Source organism: Euprymna scolopes, chromosome 14, assembly GCF_053919585.1.
Source record: "Euprymna scolopes isolate OS-2025 chromosome 14, ASM5391958v1, whole genome shotgun sequence".
Taxonomy (NCBI): domain Eukaryota; kingdom Metazoa; phylum Mollusca; class Cephalopoda; order Sepiida; family Sepiolidae; genus Euprymna; species Euprymna scolopes.
Window position 1 is genome coordinate 32220256 of NC_136495.1, and position 14739 is coordinate 32234994.

Consider the following 14739-nt stretch of genomic DNA (forward strand, 5'->3'; position numbering starts at 1 on the left):
CCAGCGTCGTACCAAGCATAAAAGATATGGACGGCCAGTTCTCTGTCATTTCAACTTGAGCATCCCAAACTACGGGATCTCTCTCTTTCTTTCTCTACATACATGCACATATATACAATACACATCAATATCAATATTATAACTAGATACCCACCCACAGATGGACGTAGAACAAGAACATTTACACGACTAAGCAACGCGAATGCAATGAACATTGTAACAAAGCAGCGAGGTTACATAAAAAGTTACAATTAATCAACTCAGTTAAACAGAGATAGAAATTACATATAAAAAAAGAAAGAAGGGATACATATGCTGATATTGTAAATAACATATTCATATACAAAGATATATATATATATAAATATATATATATATATATATACATATAAACGTACAGCAAATATAGAGAACTTGGCAAGCAAGTAATTAATTGCATACACAAATGAATATATGAATATATATATGTAAAGAAAGAAAGAAATATGTTTATAGAATAAAATTAAAATATAGAAAACTGACGTCTTTTGTTAAATGGACATCTAATAAATCTTGAGAACATTGAGAAAAAGCAAAAAGTTTTAGAAGGAAGAAAAGGACGCTACAAAAGTAAAAAAGGTAAGCTCTTTTTTTATTATTGAATTTACGTACTTTAAATTGTACTTTGATTAAATTAACCTTTTTGCTTCGATCAAATTCGGTGTGTCCGTGCTGAATGTGTTTTTTTTTTTGTCCGTTTTATTTTTCGTATTATTTGGGTTCATTGAACTACTGTTATCCTCTTGAGTGTGATTTCCAGGACGTTTCAGTCGATGTATAACATCAGACCTCAGATTATGTTGTTGAACTCTGAACTGTTTCTGTTGAACTCAGGAATTTGGACGGAATTTCCTGCGGAATCGTTTATTTACTTCAAGCGGGTTAGCACGCTTTTGTTCCGTCGGTCATAGACTAGGTAGAGGTCCTAAATAATTCGCAAATGTATTTTTCGATCATACACACTGAGAATTGAATCTTCAATCCCACATTCAAAGATAAGAACAGTAATCTGATGAATCCAAATAACACGGATAACCAATCTTCATTTCCAAATTCAGAAACGTCTTTTTTTTTCTGTAATTTTAATGGAAAACGATTTTACTTTGGGTTTGTTCTTTTATTTACATGGTTTACAGGAGGTTAAACACAAGATCAAATGTGGGTTTGATAAAAGTCCTACTGTGGAATGAACTGGATTTGAACTTGGCATATACACGTTTTCAGTTCTCGTCGTTAACAACTTAGGCAACAAGAGTTGCTATGTCGTTAATTACCTCACCATTGTCACCGTATAACATATATTAATATATTGTGTTAGTCGGTCGTTTTATCATTCCATTATTCTATTAGTTTCCTGATTTTCGTACACATTTTCAATATTTTTTCGCGAAATTTATGTGAATATATATATATATATATATATATATATATATGACAATGTACGTAGAAATACACCCGTCGCTTCCAAAACAGACAAACATCAGGTTGTAGTAAAAAAAAAACCCAAAAAAAACCAAAGCCAAACGTTCTATTACTTATTCAAGGGGATGACATCCGTTAATGTCATTGAGTATCTGCATAAAAGATAGTTTCCCTTGTATTTCTGCTTCCATATAAACGCACAGCTGTCTATCATTCCTCGATGCGCTCCACAGTAACGTTTATTCTATATTTTGTGCAGCCTTACCTTAACACTATCCCTAACACTCACTTGGACAGGACTCATAAAAGGATATAACGGACGCATGACTGACTGTGATATGTATTTTAAAAAACAAAACTCTTTTTACCGTTGATTCATCTGAGAAAAAGATTTTTATGGCGAAAATCATCTAATGATTCTTCCTCTTCAATAGCAATTACTGAAAATTACTCCGACAGGGACTGGCTATTTCGATGACTTTTACCTGTCGAACCGATGTATATGTCTTGGATAATCGTAGGTGGTCCACCCTCCCAAGCATTGCTTTTTCTCTTTGGTTTATTTCCAATTAAACGAGGCGATCCTACTAAGGTAATTCCGACGGAGCTACAGGGCTATTTTTAGAAGACAGCCTGGGTCTTCCTGAAATCTGACGTAAATTCTTGGAAGACAAACTAATGGGGTGATTAATTGTCTAACAAGCAATGGATTTTACAAACGAACAACTTAAAACTAAAGGTTATCGTTTTTGCATATAGTTTTAAAAGGTTGCTGTCCTGTTTACTACGTTCATATAGTGTTCTTCTCGGTTTTTACTGCCCCCACCCCCGTTTCATACTCTAATCAGTAGAAAATGCAATTTTAGAAAACTCTTTAAACAATACACATACGTTTACATTTTTATTATAGTCAGATATACCTGTTTGATGGTTTAAAGGAATTGTGCTTAGGGCCTCCTTGAGAGTGGGCATATCGAGATTCGGCGTCTTGAGGGGTACGTAGAGATACAGGACCAATTCCATTGCCTTCCTCAGAGAGTTTTAGAGTTTTATAACTTAATATAGAAATGTCACAATATATATATATATATATATATATATATATATATATATATATATATATATATATATATATATATATATATATATGCACTAGCTAGACGCCCGATCGTACAATACGCTTAAACATACTATTTTAATTTATGCAGATTGCGTGTGCATTGTTATAATCCTTTAATGAATATTATTTATTAGGATAAATAATTTGCTCGGTGGACTAATTCGTAAAAAAAAAAAAAAAGAAAGAAAGAAAGAAATAAAAATAAATAAAGAAAGAAAAATCATAATGATCATGTTCATCAAATTTCGTCTGTGTTTGTTTATAATATCACGTCAGCTGATGTTTGGGCTTGACGATGAATGCCCTGGAAAAGTCACTTCTGATTAATGTTTAGTTTTAAAATATGCAAACGAAGAAATGTTTTGCGGCGATTTTACATGGTGCCTCTTCTTTTATTGTCAATTGAGCTCATTATTAACAAAAATGAAAATAAAATCGTGAGGAACACCCGGGCTTGAATAGGGCATAATTCAATTTGTAGTCGAATTCTCTACCACTATCTCCAGATGGCAATAAATCTGTTGTTTTTGTTTTAAAAAGAAATGATTTGCTGAGATTTTATTATCTCATTTGGCCGGTGTAATGTAAATATACCACTGTAAAAAGTCTCCTTTTTATCTCTAAAAAACTAAAGACTATTTTAGGATCGTATATTTTCGATACTTATCGAATGAATTTCTGTACAAAACATATCTAACGACACTGCCAGACCTATATAATTACCTTTGTGTGAAATTTGCAAAAAAAGACTCAGCCGTTTCGGAACCTATGAAGAACACACACACAAACACACACACACAAAGACTTGGGGCTACTATTTGGAACCATGTTTATTATGAGTATTATTGTAGTGAGTTGAGGAACGAGATGTTTGTCCACAATACATTTAAACTTATTCATTTTAATGCAGTCAAAGAAGCAGTAAACGCCCTAATCTCTAATGATCTAAACTTAGGTACGTGCATACATTTATATATTCCCATCAATAGGATCAACTTCTAAACTAATTTACCGATCATTATGAACTTTGGAGTACAAATCTTGGGTGTAGTATTCGTAATGTGAATTATATTTTGTTTACTTTTTTCTTATTATTGTTTTAAACCCCAAAGAAGATGGGAGGAGCTACTAAGTGGGATAATGTCTTCAGGAGACTATGAGCCACGATATGTCATTTTGGTTTCCACAGGCGGATAGTTCTAGGAAAGAAGCTGTGTTTGTGGAACCTGCGTTTAGATATAGGCAGAGATAGAGAGTGGGGAAAACTGTTGATAATTATTGTAGCTAGTTGAGTTTTTTTGTGAAAGTCGAGTAATAGGGCATAGAATGGAGTTCAGAGGAGCACTTGCAATAATAATAATAATAATAATAATAATAATAATAATAATAATAATAAAAATAATAATAATAATAATAATAATAATAATAATAATGATAATAATAATAATAATAATAATAATAATGATAATAATAATAATAATGATAATAATAAAAATAATAATAATAATAATAATAATAATAATAATGATAATAATAAAAATAATAATAATAATGATGATGATAATAATAATAATAATAATAATAATAATGATAATAATAATAATAATGATAATAATAAAAATAATAATAATAATAATAATGATAATAATAAAAATAATAATAATAATGATGATGATAATAATAATAATAATGATAATAATAAAAAATAATGATAATAATAATAATAATAATAATAATAATAATAATAATAATAATAATAATAATAGAGCAGAGAGAGGCACGCGACATCTCTTCTGTGGGATATAGGTTGCAGGGAAAACAAAAAGGTTTCGAAGCCGGTTTTGAACCCTATCGCGGCAGGATAGGACGCACAAAGCAGCTGCTACCCAGGTCTTACAACGGTATTCCATTTTAAGACATACTTGGTTCTTAGACACATAGAGGATTGCATCGGCAGCGAGATACCTACTGGAGCGGTAGAATGATCGAACCCTTTTCCAGCGATCTTGGCAACGGATTTGATTTATGTGTTCCATTTCAGGCCAGGAGTGAAGATCAGTCCCAGAAGCTTGTCAAGACATGGTGCCTCCCCAGGACGCGTGCCATTCATTTTAATTTAGGTCTGATGGGGGTCAGAACGATTATGATGAAAATAAAGAAGCTTGATTTTAGGCTACTACCTTGAATAGATACCAGCACTACTACATAATCAAATTATTTTAACTGCTTTTTCCAATAAAAGTTTCAAAATAAAGTTGTGTTGTTTTCTTTATGGCGACAATTTTATCGTTCCACCCTGCATTTAATTAGAATATTTTTCAATGTATACAATTAAGTAATCGACATTTCTACATGTACTGGTCTGTCATACTACTTTCGACTCTACTATTAGTGGACGTCTGCTTTTTTAGCTTCATCTAGTGCTGTTTTTATTTGATGTTTTATTAGTAGTAGTATGGGCTCACAAGGAGCTTTCACACAGGTCATAAAGGATCTCTCCTTGAAAACAACCTGTGCTGTTCTCGGGAAGCTGAGCGACATCAAGTCTCCCCAGTTTTTCAGTGCTCTCCACCTCTTCTGATAACATTTGCAAATGAATTTGCATTATTGCAACAACCGCCTACTATCGATCTCTCGCTAGCAGCGACCATTGGTTTCCACTGGAATTTGAGTGGCAATAAACCTCCCCAAGATCCCAGTTCTCTTCGCATATTTCCAGCAGAGGTCTGGTCAGTGCTCTCTTCTCAGTCTTTCCATCCTCCTTGATCCTTCTCGGCTATTTAGCATCCTTCTTTTGTGTAGACGATGATTGGGTAATGGGAGAGGATAGGAGAGGGATAGGGTAAGGATGGAGAACATAGATAAATATCTTCTATGTTCTTGGTGACGTTTCTTCATGTTTTATTTCTGCAGCAGTTCGTTTAGTCCGCGTGTGGGGCTCATGTGTATTAATCCCCGCATTCAAGGCTTTTCCTTAATATTTCAGCTGTTTTCATTATTGTTATTCGTTATATCTTTCCAGTCATTTCTCTGATTCCAATTTCTCCTATTCTTTTTTCAAAGCTTTTCGGAATTGTTCCTAGTGCTCCTACGATTATAGGTATTATCTTGATATTTTTTTTTCTTCCATATCCCTTTCAGTTCTCTAGCATGCTCTGTGTATTTTCTCAGTTTCTTCTTTTCGTTGATATTTTTCCTGTCGTCAGCTGGAACAGCAAAGTCTACGATTTGGCAGGACTTTTTTTCTTGTTAATTATTACACCATCCGGTCTTCTTGCTTGGATGGGTTTATCCGTCTGTATGCCCATGTCCCATAGGATTTTGTGATTCTCGTTTTCATTTACTATTGCTGGCTTCTGTTTGTACCATTTGTCTGCTCGTTCCCAGTGTACTGCCCTTCCTATTTGGTCGTGTCTGTTCTTGTATTCCTTTTGGGCTAGTTTGCTACATTCACTTACTATATAGGTTATCGTTTTGTCTCTTTGTCCACAGAGTCTGCATTTGCTGTTTTCTTGTGTTTTGTCGACCTTTGCTTTTATGTGGTTGATTCTTATCGAGTTATCTTGTGCTGCCGTTATTAGGGATTCAGTTTCTCGGCTTACATGTCCTTTTCTCATCCATGTCCAAGTGTTTTCGCAATTCTCATCTTTTGATTATTATTATTATTATTATTATTATTATTATTGAATGTCATTTTATGGTCGTAATATCTAATTATAAATTTTAAGGTAGTCATACGCATACAGTATATGTTATTCAGGATTTCTTTGCAAATCTAATATACATTTTATTCCTTTTTCAATTAATCACAAATCGAGTTCAAATTTCAGCGAAATGAAAAGTTCAAAATATAGAGCAACCAGATTTAATTTTTTTAATTGTCTTCATTCTGCAAGTCGTTAAGGATTTGAAATGGGTTGTAAGGATCATTTCAAAATAGTAAAGATATGCGTGTATCAATGATTATATATAATTTACTTATATAATATACATATATAATAATTTACTTATATAATATACATATATAATAATTTACTTATATAATATACATATATAATAATTTACCTATATAATATGCATATATAATAATTTACTTATATAATATACATATATAATAATTTACTTATATAATATACATATATAATAATTTACTTATATAATATACATATATAATAATTTACCTATATAATATGCATATATAATAATTTACTTATATAATATACATATATAATAATTTACTTATATAATATACATATAGATTAATTTACCTATATAATATACATATATAATAATTTACTTATCTATATATATGCATATATATATCATTTACTTATATATGCATACATATATAATAATTTACTTCTATGTAATAATTTACTTATATATATATATATATATATATATATATATATATATATATATATATATATATATATGATTGTTGAGCTGGATTAAATCCGACGATATGAAATAAAATGGAGGTGGAAGAACCTGGATACTCAACGTTTCGCCCGATTTATGTGGACTTCTTCAAAAGGGATGGTCATTGACCATCCCTTTTGAAGAAGCCCGCATAAATCGGGCGAAACGTTGAGTATCCGGGTCCTTCCACCTCCATTTTATTTCATATATATATATATATATATACATATATATATATATATATATATATATATAATCGCAGATTACTGTTTTATAAGTAAAATATTTAATAATATTTGTTTATTTGTTCACGTCAAAAAATTATGGGCGATATTCTAAGGAAAAAGATTTTTCATGATCTTCACAGTTGAAAATGCTATTACCCGTATAATCGTTTAAAAATCAGCAGTCTCTAGCACAATAGCTCTTGACATATCAAAGACATTTGATGGGGTATAGCATAAAGGTCTACTTCATAAGACCGCAAGCAATGGAATAGCTGGGAATGTCCTTTCAGTTATAAAATCCTTTCTCTCTAATAGGCTTATAAGAGTAGTCGTTGATGGGAAGAAATAAACGCTGGTCTCTCTCAGCGTTCGATCCTGGGTCCAACCCTGTTCGTGATCTTCATCAATGATCTCCCAAATCACATTCTTAAGTCATTTGTAGACATTTATGCAGACGACACGACAATCTATAGTGACACTTCAAATGCCAGCAATGACAAATATCTTTCCGATTCTCTCTCTTCTTAAAAATGTGGTGCAATGAGGAAAAGGAGGCTGGTTAATTTTAATGCATCGAAAACAAAGTTTCTCTCCTTTCATCATAATCGCTCTGATCCTCATCATGTCCCAACTGAAATGAATGGCTCTAGACTTGGGGAAGCCCTTTGTCTTAACAAGTTCTGGGCCAGACCTTCACTTTTGACCTGAAATAGAACACGTACATCAAATCAGTTGCCAAGGTCGCTGGAAAGATGATTGGATCATTCTACTGCTCCAGTAAGTATCTCACTGTCGATGCAATCCTCTATCTGTATAAGAGTCAGGTGCGCCCTAAAATGGAGTATTGCAGCCACATCTGGGCAGGAGCTGCTCCTCCTATCCTGCCTTGATAAAGATCAAAACCGGCTGCAGAACCTAGTTAGTGCTGCCCTTTTTTCTTCCCTGCAGAAAGACGTCGCAAGCCTATCTCTGCTCTATCATCATTTTCATAGTAAATGCTCGTCTGAACTCCAATCTATTCCCCCCTTTCCAAACTTTCATAAAAAACATCAGCTAGCTAACACCACTATATATGATTTTCCCCACACTCCATCTGTGCCTAAATGTAAACGCAGATTCTATGAACAGAGCTTTTTTCCCAGGACTGCCCGCCTTGTGAACACTGTTCCACTGGCATGCTTCCCGACTAAATACAACATGGTAGCCTTCAAATCTAATGTAAAGTTCCTGTTAGGTCGTCCTCATAAATAATCAAATCCCACCCAATTTTTATTATTTCGCTAATACCTTCATCCTCGAGTGACCCCCCAAGTAAATATATATCTCTATATATAATTATTTTAATAATAAATATTTAAATATTATCTACATACATATACGCTTCATCCTTGCGAAATCATCAGTGTAGATATAGTTATTCAAGCCAGTCACACAGTCGAACCCCAGAACAAGAGTAACATTGACCTCCTATTCCAAGCGCGCTAATAATATAAAGCTACCATAACTAGCTAAAGATGAAATAAGAAATAAATTCTCTATCTATCTATCTATCTATCGATCTATCTATCTCGCGCTCTCTCTCTCTCTCCCTCTCTCTCTCTCTCTCTCTCTCTCTCTATATATATATATATATATATATATATATATATATATGTTTGGAGGTGTGTGTTGTGCAAAGAAAAAAAGTGGTAGTAGGAAGGCAGCCTGTACCGCTAAGGAGGAAAAGAACGGGGAAAAACGTGATGTCTTTACTGTCACGACCACCACTAAACGGAAGTGACTTAGGTTTAAATTAAGGCTAGACAATCGAAAAGAGGGGGTGAGTTTCGAAAATATCCAAGGTTGCAGAGTCGGATGGTGAAAGTCCAACTCCAACTCCGACTCCTTTGATATCTTAAACTCCGACTCCCGACTCTGACTCCGATTCTGACTTCCGACTCCTTGACCCCCATGTGGAAATCTATTCTGCAGATCCATACACCAGCCTCCCACACAAATTCAGCATTTTATAATTACTTTTTATGTACATCGTTTTTTTATGTTTAACATTCAATTGTATGATAAATATACTCACATATACACTCAACCAGCTTTGTTTATTTAATGTTAACTCATAAGAAGGCATATCACCACTTGGACGAAAAAGGCTACTTTTTGGACCATGTCTAGGAAAGATTAGCAAGATGTCGGTTTATGTTACATTTAAATTTCTGCATATCAGTACGACCAGGAAAGCAGGTACTAGGAAGGGTGAAATCTTATTGCTAAGCAGGTTTGTTGGGGATATGTACAGGGTACAAGTGCAACGAGTTCATCAGAACACATTCTATTAAAATAGGCACAGAGATGCAACATTGTGACGATAAGACAAGAGCTGGAGCTTAGTTGATAAAGTGGGACCGATTAGATTGACAACTCTTTCTTGGACCCAATCTAAGAGGGGGAGGCTAATGGTAAATGCACCAGCCCAGATATGGCAACAATACTCCATGCATGAGGGAATGGTGGCCTTGTAGAGGTACGGGATACTCTCAGCAGTCTTTGCAGCAGTCTTTGCAATGTCCTCTATGTATTTGTTCCAGTTCATATAGCCCACGAATTAAAATATGGTAAAATAGTTCCAAAAAGAGTGTTTGAAGATAGACTTCCCATGTAGGGTGTTATTTTTCATTGATATAGGTGGTTTGAGAGGTGTCTTGTAATTGTTAAAGGAGAACAACTTAGTTTTCCTCGCATTAAATGTTACCATCCATTTGTATCCCCATTCAACTATAGTATGGAGGTCATTTTCTAATGATTTTGCCATTGTCTTGGATTTATGTACATTTGTTCTTCCCTAATGCATGTTATAGAGCATTGTATCATCAGCAAATATACCCATCTCGGACACAATATTATCAACAAAGTTGTTTTTGAATATCAGGAATAATAATGGTCCAAGGATCGACTCCTGAGACACTCCTGCATTAATGTTATGCTGCTTGGATGTATGTCCATCAATGACAACCTGTCTGCTTCCATTGTCTAAGATGGATCTAATTATATTTAGTATACATCCAGTTATTACGGACGGTTTAATTTTCATTAGCAGCCCTTTGTGTCAGACTTTGTCAAAGGTCTTGAATGTATCAAGGGCTACAACTGTGGCTCCACCTGCTTTATCCAGTACATGGTAAATGCATTCACAGATAAATGTTAAAATATATGCAGTAGAACGACATTACCTGAATCCATACTGTTTGTCAGAGAGAAGATTTGCTTTTGCGAGATGGTGAATTAGTGTTTGATTAATTATCTCAAAGATTTTAGTGAAGAGGGGGAAGAGATTAATGGGGTGATAATTGAGAGATTCTGTTCTTTCATCAGAATTCTTGTATATTGGTACCACAGAGGCCATCTTCCAGCTATTAGGGAAGCAAGATTCAACAAGGCATTTATTGTAGAGCTTGGAAAGTATGGGGGCGAGCTCAATTAAACATTTTTTAATTAGTATAGCAGAGATGAGATTAAGCCCACATGCTTTTGAGGTGTCTAAATTTTTTATGATATCGCAGACAGACGAAGGGGTGATTTTTACATCATCTAATGTGGCTTTAGTCTGCATGAGGAAATTTGGGAGGGAGTTGTTTGTTGGGTCTAAGGTGGAGTTAGAGTCAATCGCCAGGACAGCAGTTTCACTTTCTCCGTTACCGTGCATGCAACCTTCTGGTTGTTGCTCAGTGGAGGAATTACTGATTGTCCTTTATTCACTACACTAGTATAGATTTTTCAGAAATCACGAGTTCCTATCTTTTGCGTTTCTATGCATTCCCTGATTATTTCAGCATGCTTTCTTTTGACTGTCACTATTTCTCTCTTACAATGATTTCTAGCATTTACGAATTTTGCCTATTTGTATTTGACTTATGACGTACAAACTGGTGGAATGCATGCTGTGTTTGTGCCATAGCAGCTACACAATCTGTAGTGAACCATGGGTGTGAGTGGGGCTTGCCATAATACTTCCGTGTGGGAACATGTGCTTCAATTCCCGCTTTGCACCATTCAGTTGTCTCATTGGCACACTGTTCAGCAGGAAGAAAGAAGATATCGGTCCATGGGGCATCTCGGATGTGTTCTCTAATGGTTTCTCAGTAAGCCCTGTTGTAAGACCTTTTGGTTTTGAGCAATGATTCTTCACCTTGAGGTTGAGATTTAAATGTGATGTCAACTGATACCACTAGGTGGTCTGCATTTCCAAGTGGACTGTGGGCATTAATCACACAATCCTCAGGTACTGTGGTGAAGAATAAGTCTAGAAGTGAAACTTGCTGAGGTTCACGATCTGGTAGGCGAGTTGGAAACATTACTGTCTATGTGAGGGAATGGGCTATAGAGAAACTATTAGTGGAGCATCCAGCTGCATCTGTGTAACCTGAGAAACCAAGCCAATTTTTATGGTGGACATTAAAGTCACCAAACGCATGTATTTGAGCATTGCTATCCAAGGAGAGTGCTGCATCTATACTATCAGAGACATGATCGATTAGGGTACAATCCTGACTTGAGGAAAAACAGCAGTGAGTTAGTAAGTAACTTATGCAGTGATGAAATGTTAGTCAAAAGCACTTAAAAGCCTGGTCATTCGATTCAAGATTTTTCTCTCTTGTTTAATATTGATTCTAAGTGTATACATACATCTATCTGAGTTTTTATAGCACGGAGGGAGGTATCCTGTCATGTTAAAGTAGTTGGAGGGGATTGAAGAGTGAAAGTTTGTTTCACTTAATGCTAAGATATCCGGGGAGTTTACTAAAAGGCAAGACTCTACATCATCTATATTACCTCTAAGCCCATGGATATTTGTGAAATCGAGCCTCAAGGGCGGAGGTGGATTGGTTTTGTTTGGGTGGTTGTCTGGTTTTATCGTGATATTTGTTTGAGTTGTCATCTAATTATGTTTTTGTTTAATATCAGGTTAAAGAAGAGTGTTCAGCAAACTGGGCCTGTTTTGACGCCAAGTATAAACATGCAGTGGTCCATTAGCTGAGTCCAGTCTAGAATGTGTGGTCTCATGAAAGCCAACCAGATATAGCAGCAGGGTCCCTTTCCATGCGCGACATGGCACTACAACTATCCTGATATTATACATCTGATGATAGAGTTTAAGCGTTGCTAAAGAGGCAGGGCACCTGTACTGCCAGTCGGAAATAGTAGCAAAACAAACTGTCAATCGGTTATCCTCAATCTCTCAGACAAGACTGGCCCAAACAAGTCTTGTGAGCACTAGTGGCATGCAAGCAAATTTTCTCAGTTTCTGAGAGAAAGAGGGAAATTTAAAATAGAGAATAGGGGAACGGAGTTCAATGTCCTAGTCAGGAAATAAGGCCAAGCACAGGATGACTGGTGAGTCCCTGGTATTGTATCTCTGGCTAATAGGCAAAGAAGAAGTGTGAAAGCCGGCGATAGGAAGAGCCTATCTACTCCTTAAGTAAGTTACGTTTGCTAGCTGGGAATTTGTTCGAGTCACCAGCTCCAGGAAGGTTGTCAACCATGACTGAGAAGGCCTCCCTCTCTCAGTTTTGTTATCAGAGTTTTCTTTCTCTTAGATGGATAATCTGACAAGATCTACAGGTTCATCACACCGAGAGGGTAAACCGTGCGCCTGGTTTTCACACCAGGTATTTCTGAAGGTATTGAGTATCTTACTTTAAAGTTTTTTCTATATTCGTCATAAATAAGAGCAGGATTGGAGATAGATTCCCCTCTAATATTTACAAGAAATTTTATCTTTCAAGTACTGTGAGAAAACCAATCTGCTCTAGCAACTAATTTGTTTTAAAATAAATGAATAGGATATTAATAATTATTTGAATATGTAAGAGAATATAAAGCAAAGAAAGCAAAATAAATGGTGGGACTAGATCCACACAAAACAGATATATAGATGCACTTAACTTGGTGTTCTTCGAGTGAGCCATGTTGGTCTAGCTAAAAGACCAGTGTCCCCACGTGGAATGAATTGGGCTTCAAAGATTAGCGTTTATTTGAGAGCAGTAAGAGGAAAGGAGGGAGGATCTGCATTAAGAGCCAAATGCGTACTTTGATTTAAATATTTCTTTCCTTTATTTAATTGAAACGGTATAATTTTCGATTTCTGTATTAATAATTTAAAACATACAAACTCATTTACCAAAGAGGATGAATACTAGAAAAGAGATGCATATTTCCACTTTTTCTATTGTGTCTATGCATATATTGCATACTATAATTAATATATTACAAAGAAATAACATGCAAGATAAATATGGAAAAATAGTTTCAAGTGGGTAGATAGCACAGAATATAGAAATATAAATAAAATAATGCAATAAAATAAATTAATTTTTTAGTATTATCCATTTTAAAGGAAGATTAAGGGATGGTTAAAATTTTAAATAAATTTAAAGCTTTTTTTAATGCAAGTCCATCTTACAAAATTTCATTATCATCTTTTATGGTGAGTAGACTCGCCAGTTAAAATGAATTCAGATAAGAATGGGAGGGTGGAAATGTGGTTTAAAATACACTATGAACACAAAGGGATAAAAAAATTACAATTAAATTTTATTATACTTTCAATTCAAAAGAGACTACAATATTTCGGGATAGGGAAATCTCTTTAGGCCATGTCATTTCGAAGCCAAACGCTTCTCTTCATAAGAGGGGAGTAAAAACACATATACAGAGAAGAAATTTTTAAAAATATAATATTGCCTTTCTGGAAAGAGGATCAAAGGAAAAACATGAAGCTCTACTGAGAATAAAGCTGATTCTAGGACTGCCAGCAATCACTGTAAAAGAGTAATAAAGAATGTGAGAGAGTTGTATGCTCAGTCCGTTAAGTCCAAAGTAGCTGAGCAGCGGCTTGCTTACCATCAGTTTTGGCAAATAGCAAATAGGATCCTGAACAGAATCATGTGCTCTATCCCAACCACCATCAATGGACCTGAGGTAATCTCGTCAGCATCAGACAAAGCCAAATTCTTTGCCAAGAACTTTACAATTAATTATACCCTATGCAACTAAGGCTGTCAACCCCCTGTCTTTCCTCTTTAATCAGAAAACACATTATGCAACATACAAATATCTGTGCATGATGTTGCCAAGCTAATCAAAAACTTTAATTCCAATAAAGCAACTGACCCTGATAGCATTTCAGTTATAGTGCTGAAAAAGCTTCAACCAGAACTAATTCTCATACTTGAAAAGCTGCTTAAACGTTGTCTTAAAGAGAATTGCTTCCTAACACCCTGGAAAACCTCATCAGTGTGTATCACTGTATTTATAAATTCAGGTGGTTGGTCATCTTCCTCTTAGTACAGACCAAGAAATCTCCTGTGCGTCATGAGTAAGTTGCTGGAATCTGTGTTAAATGGAGAAGTAGTTAACTATCACAGCAACCTTCTTAGTAACATGCAATATGGTTTCCATTCTGCTAGATCTACAGCAGATGTTGTAATTTCATAGGATTAGCGAATCTCTCAACGG

General features: G+C 34.8%; 1 protein-coding gene across 2 annotated transcripts in view; it reads left to right on the forward strand.

Moving 5' to 3' along the window:
- The first annotated feature begins 479 nt into the window (after window positions 1-479).
- LOC145292931 (uncharacterized) overlaps window positions 480-14739 on the forward strand; it is a 113566-nt gene continuing 99306 nt past the window's right edge. For both annotated transcript variants that reach the window (XM_080139101.1, XM_080139102.1), the window contains exon 1: window positions 480-618. The gene's annotated coding sequence lies outside the window, so the exon portion shown is untranslated. The remainder of the gene's footprint in view (window positions 619-14739) is intronic.